At 41.4% G+C, this 16,834-nt stretch overlaps 1 protein-coding gene across 5 annotated transcripts in view; it reads right to left on the reverse strand.

Moving 5' to 3' along the window:
• The window catches only part of KHDRBS3 (KH RNA binding domain containing, signal transduction associated 3), a 165,680-nt gene that overhangs the window by 109,476 nt on the left and 39,370 nt on the right, over positions 1-16,834 (reverse strand). The window lies entirely within an intron of this gene.

The following is a 16,834-nucleotide window of genomic DNA, read 5'->3' on the forward strand; positions in this document are numbered from 1 at the left end:
TTTCCTCTTCCAAAACCCACAGCTCTGACCTTCTCTAGGGAAGGGGGAAGGAACCTGACACCCACCAAGGTGGATATAACCCTTTAGCTAATGGGGTTAGCAAATGAAAGCCAACCTGAGAAAAACTCCAATCAGATTTTCAAGGGCAAACACATAGGGAATTGGACTCACTAATCCCCAGATTATGTTTGTTACCAGACAGTTTAATGTACCAATGCCATCCCTCAGCTCAGAAATAATAAGCAAATGGGTGGTTAGGTTTTAGATAATGAAGGGGATCAAAATGCTATGTTTCCAAACCACAGACACCAAATTCCTGTCAGCTCAGAAATCTAGTGTCAGTTACAATGTCTTTTTTGGCTTTTGTTTTTCCCTTTCTTTTTTGTTTTTGCCTTGGTCCAGTACAGAGCCTTCTAAGCAAAGGCCACTTACATTTTTAGCCTACTGACTATATTAAAATCTACTAATACTCGCAAGGCAGCCAAATAATCTTTGGATTTAAATGAATTAAATTTCCAACATAAAACATTTTAATGTGTCAATTTTCATTAAACCTGCTAAAATTCTCTCACAGAATCAAGCACATCTAGACTGACATTTTTCCTTTGTCCGAGCCACACCATTTCTGCGAATTTACCCTACAGATGAAGTACCTGGATAGATGTGAAATACGTACAAAGTTACCCGTTTACAACATGGTCTTTAACAGCAAAACGCTGGAAATCTCTAAATGTCCATCATCCACACAGTAAGAGAGCACTTTACTGGATCAGGAAACCATGGTCTGATAGGAAAAGGTCTCCACCAAATATACTGTTCCGTTCACACACATACACAGTGTTAAACAGTATAAGAATATATATTCATAGTCACTTGAATATGCACAGAAAATATCTCCCTAATTACATATATGAAACTAATAACAGTGGTTGTCTAATTGGCCTGGGGGGGAATGCAGTGGATATGAAACAGGAATAGAAGAATTTTCGCTGTGTCTCTCTTTACGTTGTTTTAAGTTTTTGAACTATGTGAATATTTTACCCTTTAAATTTACAAAAAATTCAATTTTTAAACAGTTACGAAGATTTTTTTTTTTTTTTGAAACAGAATAAAATAAAAATGAGTGCATGCTTACATTCTGCATCTTGGCTGAAAAACCCAGAACTTTATTCTCTCTCGATCATCCATTTTAAGTTCTTCATTACACTGTTCTTTCACCGAAACTGAGAGGGGGAATTTACCTGCACTGCTTACCTCACTCGAAGCAACAGATGTGTTTCTAAAAATTCCATGTAAAATGGTTTATTTTGAGAATGCAGTGATATTTTAAATGCAATAGGGTTCACTTGGCGGGGAAGGGAGGACTAGATTCTATCCAAAAATCTATGATTGCGTTATGATACACTGAAGAAATCCTACTAGGTGCTGCGACTAGAATACAGGGGATTTGGGGCATATAAACAGATAAATTTAATACACTGTACACAGTGCTACAGAAGAGGGACTAATAGCTTTGGAGTTTAGAAAAGGATTCAAAAAGCTAGCAAATACGTGCTGAATTCTTGAAGGGTAAAGAATGAAGTTTGCCAGGCAAAGAAATGAGGAACTAATTCTGCAGTGAAGTAACCCTGTGGAACACGAGTTCACATTCATTCCTCTGATGAGACTGTACAGCTGATACATGGGGTTTTATTAAGATGTCATAACCGATTTGTTCCTTTTCCCTTTTAACCAAACACAATGAAATAAACCAGACAAGTAATGATGGCAAATCCTGCGATCACAGAGTCAGTCAGTGAACAAGCGTAGACATGCGCTACCATTGGGTGGTCAACAGGTTTGCCGCTTTCTCTACATAGGACCTGACCCTAAGTCCTAGGTTCTAGCAGAAAGACTGAACAGGTTCAAGGTGATAGGTGAGAAAGACGTGGTTCTCTCTGGCCAATGCAGAGAAGAAATGAGGACAGAACATGAAAAGGCAGGCCAGGGGCTTAATGTCAAAACTGAGATACTAAGTTCAGTAAGGTACTAACAGGAAGGTAACCCAGAGCCATGAGCAGGGGCGTGACGTGACGAGGGAGAACCTTAAGGAAAGGTAGTCTGGCAGCTGAGCAGAAAATGAAGTGGACAGAAAGTAGAGAAAGCAGATTAAAACACAGCTGGATAATAAAACAATCCAGACGAACAACCAGCGAGGCCCTAAACTAGAGGGTTTATCTGTATTGGAAATGGAAAGAAGATGCATGAGAAAGCTATAAAGATGCAAGCCCGTCACACACGGGTGAAGAGAAAGCGTCGGCTGCTGCTGATACCCAATGAGAGCGCACGCAGAGGGGCACACCTGTGTCCCTCTCCCTCCTTCACTCTCCATCCCATAACCCTGACCTTTGATGGGCTCTAAACCACCATCCTCACCTGCCTGAGGCTTTTGAACTTGTTCTCCAAGATCAAACACATCTGTGGACTTTTTGCTTAGCAATCAATATCCTTCCTTCTCCTTGGTGTCTCTTCCTAAATTTCACTTCCTAGAAAGGCTGTCTTTGCATCCCCAGACTAACCAACCAAAAACCGCAGCATTCTACATAGTATGAAACTCACCACAGGTGTAACTTCCTACTTAATGTCTGTCTTCTCCAACAGATGGTTAGTTACCCCCTTTAATTCCTTTGCCAGTGCCTGGCACGTGGTGAGGGCTCCACAAGCACATGCTGGAAGAACGAATGATGGAAATGACTCACCATCACCAACAACACACATGCACACGCTCAAGAGTCCAACTCGGGACTCCAATTCCAACACATTCCCAACTTTCCCAGCACTTTCCACCGAAAGACATAGAATACTTTGTCTAGCTAACAACCCAATCAAGCCTGCACTACACAGTGCTTCTGTAAGGGAAAATAAATGTCCTGGACAAAACAGGTCCAGGAAAGAATGTATTAACGAGCCAGTGAATCCCTAACTGAGCCCATAAGGAATGTATCCTTTAGTATCAGAAACTGTCAGCTGGGAACCCTGATACTCTGCCACTCCGCCTATTCCTGGAGCTTCTATGGAAGGAATTAAAAGGGGGTAACTAACACACAGTCTGCTCTTTCCCTGGGTGAATGATCCAAGGAAGGGGATTCCGGAAGGAGACAGATGATATTCAAACTGGGTAATCTGAAAGGAGTTTAATGAAGGGCCTCATATAAAGGTATGGATAGCCTAAAACAATAGCAACAAAGAACGGTGAACTGCTCTGGGGTTACTTAGAAAGGGAGGGGTTACGGCCCCAAGGCCTGAAGAATGAAGACACAGGAATGGAGAAGCAAGGCTGCTGGCCAGGAGAGAGGTCACAGACATCCCCAGAGGGAAGGAGCCAGTCTGTGGTGACCTAACGGAGGAAGCCAAACAGAAGGAACGTCTCCCGTCCTGCCAACCTTCTGCTGGTGACCCCACTGGGTAGGCACTGACCCACCTAGCAGCCAGGGGGTGGGGGTGTCTGCTGATCCAGTCCTGGGTCGTCCCTGTCAGCATCCTGGGCTCAGGGCAGCGTAGAGAGGTTAGAAAGAGGAGCCGGCCAGGTAAAACGCAGCTCTGCAGCCCTGCACCTTTGGTAACCTGATTCTTTTTTCTTCAAGATTTTTATTAAAATATAGGTAACATACACTATTAAGTGAGTTTCAGGCGTACACCATAGTTATTCAACATTTATAGACCTAAAGAAGTGATCACCATAATAAGTCCAGCAACTTATCTGACCATCTGACACGGTTCCAGGTTCCACGCTATCACAATATTACTGACTATATTCCCCATGCTGTATATCACAGCCCCATGACTTGTAAGGTGATTTTTTTTAAAGAGTTTCTGATGCCTCCTTTACATCCAGGAGCTTCCCTTGGAGCTTATCTCACATGATATTACACAGCAAAATACTGAAAAGTAATGCACGTTGTGTTAGAGACCACTTATTACACCAGTGCTAAGTAATTACTATTATTATTTTGTTGACAATGATTCACCAAGTATAGGACTGCGTGTTTGACTTCAAATCTCTCTGTATTCTAATAAATCTATGCTCTCTCACCTCCACTTTGCAAAGTGAGACCCTGAAGACGTGGATGGCAGCCGCTTGCCAAAGCTCAGGCAGGTAGTAATAAGCAGTCGGGGTTCACACGGAACTGTATCAACATCAAAGCCCATCTCATTAGCTGTTCAGAGCTATTTAATAAAAATTCATAAAAGGGATAGAAAAGTATAACTGAATACTGCCAATCAGCCTGCACAATACAGTACCAGGGTGGATAGTGACACAGTAAACAGAACCCCCCTTCTCCAGGCACCTTAACTCTGTACAAACTTATTAAAGCACAGGACTCAGCCCGGATCCATAATGAAATGAGAAGCCCATGTCACAATGGTAATACCTACATGCTCAACATTCAGAAATCTATCTCAAAATAATACAACAGCCCAGTTGGAGGATTTAAATTGATTTTAAAAGATATATAAATAGTGTTCACAGCCATTGTAAATTCTATTTGACAGATTACTAAAATGTTACTGCGGCTGCTGGCCCGAAAAGAAATTTTTTAACCTCTAACATGACAAATGTTTTCACTAAGGAATTATTTTATTTAAGCAATCCAAATCTAACTGAACACCTATTAGATTCAAACCAGAGCTGAATACACTAAAACCTGCCCAGACTAGATTGATTCATACAGCTCATGATCTTGCAAATAATCTTCCATAAACAGAAATAAATGGGACAGCAGAATAGAAATGCATATCATTGTCTAATAAGAACAAACATACTCATCATAAATACACACAAATGTACCATCTAGGAAGCAAGAACAAGCAATACTCTAAATATTAAGAACGATTGCAAGTGAACTGTTTTTATAAAGGCAGAGCAAATATTTGTGCACAAAATACCCTTAACTATATATACAACACGTAAGATTAAAACATACACACAAGGAAATGACAGTCAAATTCCTTCAGGAAGGAAGAAGGGTTGATAAAGAGGAAAAGGAGAAGGAAGGCATTAATTCTACCCATCATGGATAATTAACAGAATTTTAACAATAATATTGACAGCTGGAGTTGATTTACTATCTTCCAGGTGTCTCATCCCTGTAACTCTGCAGCCAAGTAGATACGTTCAGAAGGAAACAGCTGCTTAGAGACATCCGGTGACTTGGCTGAGACCCCACAGCCCCAGATTCAGGATTCTAACCCCAGGTTATCTGACTCATAAACCCGCTCCCTCCATTGTCTTAGTATTACTATAGTAAAGGGATTTGATCTTGAGTGGGGGGAAAAAGATGCTTTGGATCATTATTTCATTTGGGGGAAACTAACCAAGTTATTGCAAGTTTCAAAAAAAAAACGTTTGTCAAAGTTCTTTGAAAACTGTAACATAATGCAAATATAGGTCATCATTTTCTTAATACAATGCCTAATTTGTGATGACTTATTTATATGTATGATATCTCATTGTAGAATGAATTTCAAGAATTTTTGAAAGCAATATGATTCTAGAGAATAAAATCCAGATAATAAAAAAATTTTGAGCGCTACTCAGAATTACTGTAAAAATTTTGTCAAATTCTTCAAAAAAAAAAAAAGCGCTTCTAGTGTGCTGGTACCTTAGTTTCTCCTTAAATATGCCATTCACCAAACAAAAGGCATCATGGCAAAAAAGAAACACAAAGATAAGACGTGATTGTTCACTGCCTCGATGAAATAAAAGTGTACTATGTTTCCCTGAAAATAAGAGCTAGCCAGACCATCAGCTTTAATGTGTGTTTTGGAGCAAAAACTAATATAAGACCCGGTCGTATATTACGTTATATTATGATTTATTTTTAGCTCGACTTGCTCCTTAGGTGTTACACTTCTAACTTTCCGGCCTGCCCTCATCTAGGACTCCCTTTTTATTTTCTCCTTACCCTGGGCCCCCAAACCCAGGACCACGCCTCTGTCCACAGGCCCAGATTCTGTTCTGGAGAACTCCCTAGCCAAAGAGGCATTTCCTTGCTTGGCTCTCCCTCTCCCTCTGTGCCTTCCCATGACACACCCTCTTCCCGGGCCAGGATGATGGCTGTAGCAGTAAGATCTGGGGCTTTAGTTGGCTTCACGTATAATATAAGTCATAAGTCCCACAGATGCTACAAAAGCACATACTTTTGTATAATTCATTAGAAGTATAACAAATACCATGAGATGAAGTAGCCCCATTATACCTGAAACAGACCAGATCCATTTCAGGCATCACATTAAGGACAACACAAATTTAGTTCCTCCAGAGGAGGGAAACCAGAATGCAGAAAGATTTTGAGACCCTCTCCTGGGACACAGACAACCTAGGGGGAGATGAGTTCATTGTGAGAATATCTATCATTATTATATTATATTATATTATATTATATTATATTATATTATATTATATATACTATATGTGTTATAATATAATATATAGTAATAAATTATATATAATGTGATAATATAATACATATACAATAATATTATAATGTATAATATAATATGATATATTAGTAATATATACTATATTATATAAGACCGGGTCTTATATTAATTTTTGCTCCAAGATTCATTAGAACTGATGGTCCGGCTAGGTCTTATTTTCGGGGAAACATCGTATCATTTAAACCAAGAGAATTGAGCAAAGATCTTGAGAAATGAGTAGGTTACTGAATTTTAGTACAAAATTCTAACAATTTTCAAAATAAACTCTAGTTGCAAAATATTTTTTTTACAACTTTAAAACCATAAAGACCAAATAATGGAAATCAGAGATGAAATGTTCCTTAAAAGGAGAAGAAGGACTCTAGCAAGTTGAATATTGACCAGTCTATGCCAGACACTCTACAGGAGGCTTTCCACACATTCGGTCCTCAGAAATTCTCAAGAGTGTTACGAGAGGACCTGTCATCCCCCTTTTTCCTTCTTCCTAACAAGTGGCAGGGCTAAAGTTTGATTGCGAGACTGTCTGACACTCAAGGGTTTTGCTTCTCCAAAATACCAAACAACTGGCTTCAAAACAAAACAAAACCTTCCAGCTCAACAGGCAAACCTAACAGATTAAATTCCACTTCCAATAAATCAATAGAATTTTATAGGACTAATCAGTCACCTGCCTTCACTGAGTATCTGCTATTTACTGAGGGATGTAGCAGAAGCAAAAGAGGAAGTATAATAAATGTACAACAATGCAAACTACGTTCTAGCCAGCGGTTAGGCACAGTGGTGAAGCAGACCAACCATCATGGGGGCTCAGGCTCACCTACTGTTACCAGTCCTAAGGGTGAATACTGGTAAATTCCTCTGGTAGTAAGGAAGGTTCCGAAACCAGTTGAAACTGGTTGCAAAGAATGCCTCAGCTTCTACATAAATCACCCAAAAAAAGATGGGCAGGAAGACAGACCTAGAGGACAGAGAAAATGAGGCTAGGAGTTCTTGCCTTTCCAGACAGACCAATCAATCCCTTGGCTATTCAAAATAACTCAAGGTTGTTCTTAACAAAACCCAAAGCATTTGTCAAATGAAGATTTGGTGAACCCAAAAACTAAATAAGAAAACAGTAACTTAGGTTAATTCAAGATAAGAATGACTTATTTCGCTTAGCATCATACTCTCAAGATCCATCCATGTTGTCACAAATGTTCCTATATCATCTTTTCTTACCACCGAATAGTATTCCATTGTGTATATATACCACAACTTCTTTATCCATTCATCTATCGAAGGATATTTTGGTTGTTTCCATGTCTTGGCCACCATAAACAAAGCTGCAATAAACATTGGAGCACACGTGTCTTTATATATAAATGTTTTCAGATTTTGGGGGTAGATACCCAGGAGAGGGATTGCTGGGTCATATGGTAATTCTATCCGTAATTCTTTGAGGAACCTCCACACTGCCTTCCATAACGGCTGCACCAGTCTGCATTCCCACCAACCCATGAGGGTTCCTTTTTCTCCACAGCCTCTCCAACACTTGTTACTATTTGTCTTGTTGATGATAGCCGTTCTGACTGTGGTGAGGTGATATCTCATTGTGGTTTTCATTTGCATAAGTCAGACAGAAAAAGCAGAGAACCATATGACTTCACTGATATGTGATATATAAATCAAAAACAACAAAATAACAAGACAAACAAATGAGAAACAAAAATTAATAGACACAGATAATAGTTTAGTGGTTACCAGAGGGTAAGGGGGGTGGGGGGTGGTAGATGAGGGTAAAAGGGATCAAATACATGGTGATGGAAGGAGAATTGACTCTCAGTGGTGAACATACAATGGGATTTATAGATGATGTAATACAGAATTGTACACCTGAAATCTATGTAATTTTACTAACAATTGTCACCCCAATAAATTTAAAAAAAAAAGAAAAAATATGTATACTATCACAAATCAGTGAAAAGAGAGAATATTAGTAAAAAAAAAAAAAAAGGTAAGAATGACTTGAGTAACTATTGGAAAGTAGCCTGAGAATAACCACTAAGGATTGAAAGAAGAAAAATCGAATTTTTAGTTATACCTGCCTAAGAGTTAAACCACATTTCTCACTTTTAATTGCAAACATGATTAAGCATACAGCAAAAGACCAGCTATCTTCAACAATTATCAGACTCCAGAGGTCACCAATTAGAACCCTGCAAGGATTTGAATTAAGAAAAGTTTTATGATTAGTTGAAGTAATGATCCAAGACAGAGATTAGTTTTGGGTAGACTGCACTCATTATAAAACCCACTTCCTTTGTGGGAAGAGTCAATGTCTTTCTCATTTATCCCGCTGGCATTATCACACTTTTGAGATAGAAATACGACTGTACTAATGATATTCTATAACAACCATATAACATGAGCATTTTGCTCTAATAAGATTACCAATGTGTATTTTCTATTGCTTAGGTATACAACAATACATACTCAGTGTGACAGACCATTCAAAATGATTTCAAAGCAGGACACAATCATGCAATGGGTATATATTTATAGGTCAGTTCCATAACTATAATCCGTCATTATACAGCAAAGAGTCAGAGTAATCAGGGGAAATAATCCTGAAGACAGTAAAGCATATTTTTCATATCATGATTATCTAGAGGGTCATTTTTATACAAATAATCTAAAAATAAATAGCATGATCAAGGATTGCAACTAGATCCCAAAGAACAGATCTGTTCTGTTGCTGCTTAAAAGGCATATCAACAAAACCATAAGAGATATGCTAGAATAATAAATGTGGCTTAAAAAAACAAATATGCAAGTTAATATCAGTACAAACCATACACAATGCCTAAAAATACCATATTTCCCTCATAACTCAATGTTCTTCTAAGCTACCTGAAAACTGCCAAATAAGCATAAAGCACTTTTTTAAAAAAACAAAATACAATTACAACAGAAACGTAGATTTTGTCACTCAGATTTAATCACCATAGAAAGTTAAGACAGTGACAGAAAATAATCTGAACACACTTTAATCATCACAGCCTTTGAGGACAGGAAACATCTCAACACATACAATCACTGAAAATGAGGACAACTTCCCATCTATTTAAAGCCAGGCAGAGTTACCCATCCCAGGTCACTGTACACATTGCTTCTCCTTCTGAGTCAGTGTCCACAGTGGACGTTCCCACTGGGGTTTTCTGAACGGGATCTGTCAAGTTAGGTACAGAGCTTCACATTCTAGGTCAAGCTGTGCATTCAAATCATCCAGGGATCTTACAAAAAAGTAACTGCACGAGGGCCAGTCAACAGCATGCGTTTGTTTTCATTTTGTCCTCCTATCATAAAGAAGTTACTTAAACAACTATGCACTCTAGTGGATTCCACTTGTCAGATGTGCTGACAACTGGCTGATCTACTCTGAGGCTGAATGTACCGATGACGGGTTACTTTACAGAAATGTGCCACGTGGGGCAAATGAGACCAAGTCCAAGGATAAATACAGAGCTTTACTTTGACCAAAACTAATGAGAAGTATCTTAGGTTGATGTCTGAGCGTCTTCTCCTCGCTTGTCTTAACATACTCATAGGAGGTAGGATAATTTGTCGTTCAATTCTACGCACGAGTAACAAACCCAGATGAGAACACCAAGACTAATCACATGGCCTGGAACCCAGAGAACTGTCCCCTTAGACCAGTTTCCAGAAATTACCAATGTTTACAGCAGCAATGGTTGCTGGCCCACCGAGGAGCCCAACACAGAGAGATGCAGTATAACTGAAGTATCGCTATTCATGGGAGGCTGGAGGCCGGGGAAGATGATTGGGGTAAAAAAAAATGTCTAACAAGGTTCTGTAAGGGAGGAAATAATGTGAAACAAAGCTAAAAAGCAGTCTAAGAAAACCAGCTGAAAAGTCTTATCCTAAAGGATGAATGATTCAGAAGAGAATAAAACTCGTATGCAAATACTTTTGTATGTCATAAAAAACCCAGATTCAATTTTGTCAGTAAAAAGGCCAATGACAGAATTAGGACTAAAAGGTAGAGATTCTAGAGAAAGGAGTTCCCACTCAAATGACGGAGCTAAAGATGCCAACAACAGCATTTTCCCAAGATGGAACGAGCTCCCTTAAAGAGCGTTTCAGTTCATTTGTAGCGTCCTGTGCGGAGCAGGATGGCCTCAGGTGGCAGAATGTTACAGTGAGCTCCTACATACATAAAACCATGTTATTCACCACCACACCCCCAGGACCGAGCTCAGCACCACGAATATATATGCCATGCATTCAGAAATTATTTGTTGAGTGAAGGATGATATTCTTCATGGAAAGGCACAGTAAGACTTGGTAGACTTTTAAGAATACCCAACGTTTCAATTAATCAAAGCGGAAGTCATCTCTCTCTCATTTCCGCAAACAGACCGTCCATGCCAGTTACTAAGCTATTGTCTCTCAGCTCCATACATGCTGGCAGGCTTCTGCAAGCCATGCATCCCCTCTGCCGGTCGGTCCCTAATGGCTTCTGCACTGGGGAGCACTGGGAGACTGATGGGGGCTTGCTCCTCCCATTTTGTGTCCGGTCCCTGGCAGCAAACCAAACTGGGGTTTCCACATTCTGGCAGTGACAGTGACCACCCCCCCCACGCCCAGACCCACACTCACTGAACATCCACAGCAAGCCAGGACCCCTCCCCAGAGCCCTGAGCCCCTCCCCGAGCGCCCATGCTGACAGGCCTGGGTCCCGGCTCCATGGAGAATGTCCTGTAGGTCCCTTCCCTGTTCCTGCAGCCCTGAGGGCGATGGCTCCTACTGTCACTGTCTCTGTGTCACTTCCTAGTCCCCATTGGCTTCTCAGTCACCCAGCACCCGTGTAACACATTCTTTACATGACGTCCCCTGCTAACAACTGCTGTGATCTCCTTTACCTGACTCGCCCCGACTGACAGGCCACCTTGGCAATCCCCTGGCAGTCGGCTGGAAAGTACCAGGGAACCAACAGGCTGCAAGTGGTAAGCACTGTGAACCGGGGACCAGGCTAGGCCTCAGGGAGGGCGCCTGCGGGTCCCAGCCACAACAGGGCAGTAAAGGGCATGGGGGGGATGGGTGTCATGGGGTGGGGGGGCGAGCTTGACCTCTGCTAGGGAGCCTCTGGCAAGTCACTTAGCCCCACTGAGCCCTCATTTCTTCATGTGTAAAAGTGGGGGGAAGCCCAGCTGTGTGACTCAGCCCAGACTCGAGGTTGGGAGCCACGAAACTAACGGCATCGGCCACTTCTGATTTGATTTTTCTAGTGCAATGTTGCTTGGAAACCCAAATAATTACACTGTGTTAGAGCCATGATTTATGAATGGTCATAAGGCTCTAAGGAAAAGGCCAGGCCAGCTTTCCTGGGCAGACAGAGTCTCTGACCTGCTGAGTGTACTGTCTGGCTCCCTCAGCCCCAGAGGTGCTTGGGTAGTGGGGAGGGGGTACCTGGAGCAAGGCTGCAGTGCTGTGCCTGGGGCAGCCCACCCCACCGGGACTGTGCAAAAAACGCCCCTGTGAAATGACATTAGCATAGGTGCTTGCTATACAATGGAACCATAATGAATATCCCGGAGGCTGAACTGCCTGAGCTAAATTTCTGATTTCCCCTGTGAAAGGACAGGAAGACAATATAATCTGGGAACAGGCAACCACAGGTGATGTTTACCTTGAGAGGCAAACCGACCAACCGGCATTCTAATTTGAGTAGCACAGAGTAACTGTCTATGAATATATAACCATTCAACGCATTATTCAGAGGGAAAGTGTTTATCATCTTAAAACATTTGCTATTCCAAGAACTAATTAAGTTTACAAACTGTGTTGTGAATACCAGAAGGCAGTAAATGTACAAATCATATTGTTAATTATGCCTCTGACAAAGAAAGTGCATTACAGGTATTACGTGCAAATACTACAGCCAGCCAAGTCCTTTAAATTCCATGATCTCAAGCTTGGGAACAAATGAAGCCAAAACATAAGCATAAAATGAATGTAAAATTGAGTTGCTTAGAGGAAAATTCAAAAATAGCCCTAAGTGAATGCTTAACTGGGTTATTTGGTCACCTGTTTTCGCTCACGGCACTCCCAGAACAGCATATTAACCTATAGCCCCCAGACAAGCACAACTGTCTAGCTTTTTGACACCGGCAATACAAGAGTATAAATTAGTGACAACATGGTAAGAAGAGTTTAATTAGTGAGATGTGCAGTAATGGAAATAAAAACATGGGTTCAAATTCCAGCCCAGCTCTTCCTTCTAGTATGATGCTAGAGAACAAAAAGCAGGTCAGAGGCCTCTCAGCCCCCGTGACTAACAATTAGGCATATTGAGACCACTCCTAGTCGTAGGATTAATGAGCGACCTCAAGTGCCAAGCCGCGATATTTCTGCATATTAATGCCAGCAGACACACATAATGAAGAGAAGGCTAATAAAAATTTAATGACAATTTTAAATATTAATGTAATTAGAATTAAAGATAAAGATCACCAAAAGTCATAGTATAATAACTCCCGATCCTCTTGAGGTTAGAAAAATGATCAGCTGTGGCAGTGCCACCATCGGAAGGACCCGGGTGTGGTTCAACTAGGACAGTTGGAGCATCAAGTTGGAGGTTCTCAGATGCTTCTGTCCTAACTCACCCCTTGATAATGGTTTATGTGGGTAAGTTATTAGGTTGGTGCAAAAGTAACCGTGGTTTTTGCAATTATTTTTAACCTTTTAACCGCAACTACTTTTGCACCGACCTGATACTTATCCTCTCTGAAACTCGGGGGCATTACCCGACCTCACTTAGCTGAGGCGGAATCACTTGAGACCCTGCAGAAGAAACCATTCACAGTCTGAAGGAGCTACCCAAACATCAGCGGAGCCACAGCAAGTGCCCCAACGCGGCTCCCATCTGGGAGGTGGGAGACACCATCCAGGCAGCAGACGGAAGCCTCAGAACCACACGTCACTACCTACGAGGAGTGTGACGGCTGCAGTTACCTGGGAGCCACGGGCGGGGCCTTGGCGAGCTCTCCAGGCTCAGGGCTTCTGAGGAAAAACATGTCTGTGTCCCTCCAAAGAGCAGTGAAGGCAGTTCACTGGATAAAGGAGAGTTTCCCCAGAACAGCTAGCAGACTGTGCAGAGGCACGATATCCACAGAAAACTGCTTCTGGGATGATCTCCGAGGGAAACACCGAATTGGATAGTGTTTCATTACAGTACATACAAGTAGGTTTCCATGGCACTGTATATCCTCTAGGGTAGTCCTGTCCCCACCGTACGTCTCACAGTCACGCCACATGTGCACAAGGATAACCCAGAAGGCAGCCAACACCACCGGGGCCAATACTGGCCAGTGGAACTTTCTGTGCTGATGGAAATGTCTGCGCCATCCAATACAGCAGCCACTCGCCCCATGGCTTCTGAGCATCTGAAATGTGGCTGGTGTGACTGAAGAACTCAATGTTTAGTTTTATTTCATTTTAACTAATTAATTAAGACTGAAAATTAAATGGCTTCAAGTGGCTAGAAGCTACCACCTCACAGATCTAGAATACAGCCAAAAACTAAGAAGTGAAAAGGATTGGGACCAGCAGAAAGAGAGGCCCTGAAGCTCAAACACTTGTTTTTTCATTCAACAACAATTCACTGAGTGCCTGAGACATGCTGTCCACGCTCCCTGACACAGCTGACGGCTCTGAGCAGGAGTTTCACGGGCCAGACAGCCACACGTGGGCTCTGGAGACAGTCAACCTGGGTTCAGTAAATGGTGGGTACGTTCCTGCCTAGTACAATGACACTGACCCAGTTCTCAAGAAATACACACACTTCAGGAAAGACTGCACGCGGGTGGTCACAATGCAACGTATATATTTGAAGCACTTTAAGAAACGTACAAACGCAGTGTTATGAAATTTAAAGGAGGCAGTAAACACTTCTCGGTCAAAAACTCAAGGGGAACTTCAAAATAAGTGCGTTTTAGCTGAGGCTAAATGAATGGGCTTGGATATGTGTATGGGAGCAGCTCAGACAAAGCTTCTAGACATATCCATGGGAGTGTCTGCAAAGAATACAGAGCAACAGTGTGCAAAAGCATAAGGTGCACGGGGAGGACCTGGGGACAAGGCTGAAGAGGTGGGCAGACTGGAGAAGGCTGGAAGGACTCACTAAATTGGCAGTCCTGTACACAGGCCTGGAACGCCCAGGCAGGGGACAGGGAGACTCACAACGCAGGAGAGCCCTGCCCCGGCCTCTTCTCTTGCGCTGCTATTGGCAGTAAGGTGAAACTGCTTTAATAAACCAAGATGCCACAGAAGGCTACCCAGGAATTAATATATGATCCAGAAAGTGGTTCCTGAGACCCCCCACAGGCCCTTGTAACTACCCACATCAGAAGAGTGAAGTGATATGAAGTTCAGTCACGTCAAGTGTGCAAGGTGTGCTGGGAAGAATTTCAATGAAAAGACTCACGTTCCATGTTCAGTCTCAGGCCAGAGGCTGAAGACATCAAACGGTGAGGAATTACAACACAAAAGTACCCCAAAATGTCTTCGTGTGAGCACAAGGTCATTTTACTCTGAGACGAAAAATAGGACATTAAAGAAAATTCTGTTACATGATATTTGTGAAAGAATAAAAACATTCCTACAATACAACTTTTCTATGAGACAGCAAAAGGACTGATAAGCTACATTTTTGGACAACTGGTAAAATAGATACATATCTTCCTGAAGGATGGGTACAAATGTATGATTTCCTATTTATTTTCCCCTAATCTACTTCCATCTCACATCTGTTGAATTTTTTCCCATTGCCTTCAGATGCATTCAGATCTCTTAAATAGTCTCTATACCTTTTAAGTTTCTTGCTCAATAGCTATATTTGATTTTTCCAGAAATAATTTTTACAACTGATAGAAATGATATATTAAGACAAAAAATTTTGCTGAAAACAAGCACCAGGTCGTGGCTGATAGTTTATGTGGATCTTTAAGAGTCTAAATGTCAGGGCATCACGCCCTTATACACGCTCATGAGTCACCTATGAGGTGTGTGTGCAGAGGCCCTCAATTCTAAGAAAGAAAACAGTACAAAATAAAGGAAAAGGAACTCAGAATTCAGCCAGTGCTGCTTTGGTTTTGTTTGTCTTATAAATTAAACATCTGTCTGGCCATAAGCTATGCTGGATACAGCTGAAGGAGAGAAGCAGATGGGAGTCAGCATTTATTGAGTACCTACTGAATATCAGCCAAATGCATTCATCTTTTAGGCACTTTTAAACATGCTGTCTTAATTATTCTTCCAGGGAGGTCGACAAACACAGGACGGTCTCTGCTGGCAAGTAAGAGGTACTGAACCCACCTCTGGTTGTAAGTCTGTGTTTTGGGTACAGCCACCGTATTCCATTTCTCAGGGGGAATATTCAATCCAAATGCAATATACTTAATATCAGCCCCCACCAATTCCTGGTGAATCACTGATTCACCGCTACTCTGTCGCCTGTACCATAACTGCATCCATCTGTCTTAATCATGGCCCAACGCCTACACTCAGGATAGGGCCTTGCTTATAGCAAGTATTGAACGAAAAAATGAATACCCAAAAAAAAAGAGTCTCAAACAATCATAAAATCTGAGTTCCCTGCTGGTTTTTGCCATGAACTAGTTAAGTGACTTTGACCAATGATACAAGTTTTTCATTTCTTCGAGGAACTATTTCCTGAGCTCTTTACTTCTTCTCACCGCAGCCAAGGCCTATAATTGGGAACTAACTGCCTTTTAAGAAGAGTGTGGGGTGACTTCTGTTTCCTTTCCAAACAATTCTTCTTCAGATTGGCCTTTCTTCCTGCCCATTTCAAAACCGACTTCTAGAATCTTCCATCAACCCATGAGCTCCTCAAATTCTTCTGACAAATTCAAGTTTTGTTGGTTACTCAGGGTCTGTTTCTATTCTTTGGAAACAAAGGACTGTGAGTGACACAGTGTGAAATGCAGTCTCCCCCACATAGTAAGTGTTCCAATATTACCTCTTTTCATCTAACCTTTTACTTAAAAAAGAAAAAAAAAATGGATTATAACCAATCTACTACCAGATCCTCAACAATGAACTGCATTTCTCCCGCTGGCTACTGTACCACTTCTCACTGAACTGTTATCTCTTCTTGAAATCCTTTGTCCATGTTTTTAGGACTAAGTCTGACCTACCTCGGCGGCTGAACTGATTTTCCTCAATTAAGCAAAGAGGCAGAATCATTAAATACGAAAACATGACTTCCTATTAAAAAAAAATCCTGAGGGAATTGTAGGCATTCTATAGCAGTTTTAACTCCACCACAAAA

Source organism: Rhinolophus sinicus, chromosome 6 (assembly GCF_057876585.1).
Source record: "Rhinolophus sinicus isolate RSI-liver-muscle chromosome 6, RSI-T2T, whole genome shotgun sequence".
Classification (NCBI taxonomy): domain Eukaryota; kingdom Metazoa; phylum Chordata; class Mammalia; order Chiroptera; family Rhinolophidae; genus Rhinolophus; species Rhinolophus sinicus.